Here is a 1,392-nt window from a genome sequence, read left to right on the forward strand (position 1 = left end):
ACGGCCACTCACACTGTCCTAACCCATGGCCACTCACACTGTCCCAACCCACGGCCACACACACTGACCCAAACCATGGCCACTTGCACTATCCCAGTTCCTGAGAAATAGGTTGAAAACACAGAAGAAAAGCAGGAAGAATTAACCTAAATGGGGGGGGGGGTGACTAGAGGAGGTCACAGGAGGAGCAGGACTTCTGCTGTTTAAACTGATTTGTGTAGAGATTCCTAGAGAGAAAACTCTAGAAGATTTAGAGGAGTATAGGAGAGAAATGGGATTAGAAGGTGGGGGAGGGGCTGGAAGGTCTGAAGCAGTGGAGTACCTCTGAATATCTGGGATGTTACTTGGGGAGTGTAATAGAGATTAAAAGACAAGTGAGCGGTGAACAGATTGAAGAAGGGTTGGAATTCTGGTGGATAGCCACCCATTCAATGGCAGGAGGGACCAAGGGAGGCAGTCTGGGCCCCTTCATGGATAGCACCTCAGCGTGTGTCTCAGATACACAGGCAGCAGCCATGGCAAGTTTTCAGTGTGTGCCTCATTGGTTCATAACGGGAGAGCTAGAGATGTCACTTTCTAAGAAGAGAAAAATGGAAGGAAAAGTTAACTGAACAGGGGTGGGTTTGGGGGTCAAGAGTTTGGAGAGGAAGTAGGGTGGAGCCACCTGGTTGGTGTTGGCACCTGCTCTAAGAACAGAGCCTAGGGCCCCACACTTGCTAGGCATGCGCTCTACCACTAAGCTACATCCTCAACCCAAATTTGTGGTTGTTTTCATTTTGATAAGCTGAGAGATATCAAATGGAAATCTCAAGTTGGTGGCTGGGCAGAGCGCAGCAGCTGCGTTGTAAGGACACTGCTGGGATTAAGCCATGGAATGTGTGTGCCATGCTGTGTCTGAGCCTGAAACCACCTGGGCCCGTGATGGAGTCAGGAGGTGAGCCGAAAGATATCAGAAAGCAGACCCTGGCAGGGCAGGAAAGTCAGGAGCATGTGGGTCAGGGAGGCTCCGGCTGGAAGCTGGAACGAAGTGTTTGTGAAGACAGTTGCCTTAGGAACCGGCAGTGTCCTCTGGGGCTCTGCACTGGCTGTGACGACAGCACAGCCTGCTACTGGAAAAGGAGAGGCTTGTACCGTCTGGCAGGGAGCTGACCTTTCCCCTGTATACTTTTATCCTAAGCATCTCCCCATTTAGTCATCGTTCTTCCCGTGACTGTATTGCTCGGACTCGCAGCACGTGCATGGAACTGTCTTCCCCTGTCTGGGATAATTCCCCTGTTCCCAGCCTCCCCTGGCCTGTCGCCTTTCCTCTGCTTTACTGGCAGTGCAGCTGTCTCACAAGTGAGGCGTGTGTGCCCTCTGTTGGTCTGTCCTGAAACTGCATCAAATCAAGCT

At 51.6% G+C, this 1,392-nt stretch overlaps 1 protein-coding gene across 3 annotated transcripts in view; it reads left to right on the forward strand.

Annotated features, from left to right (window-relative positions):
* The window catches only part of Patj (PATJ, crumbs cell polarity complex component), a 317,960-nt gene that overhangs the window by 304,377 nt on the left and 12,191 nt on the right, over window positions 1-1,392 (forward strand). The window lies entirely within an intron of this gene.

The sequence above is a fragment of the Microtus ochrogaster genome, chromosome 10 (genome assembly GCF_000317375.1).
Source record: "Microtus ochrogaster isolate Prairie Vole_2 chromosome 10, MicOch1.0, whole genome shotgun sequence".
Taxonomy (NCBI): domain Eukaryota; kingdom Metazoa; phylum Chordata; class Mammalia; order Rodentia; family Cricetidae; genus Microtus; species Microtus ochrogaster.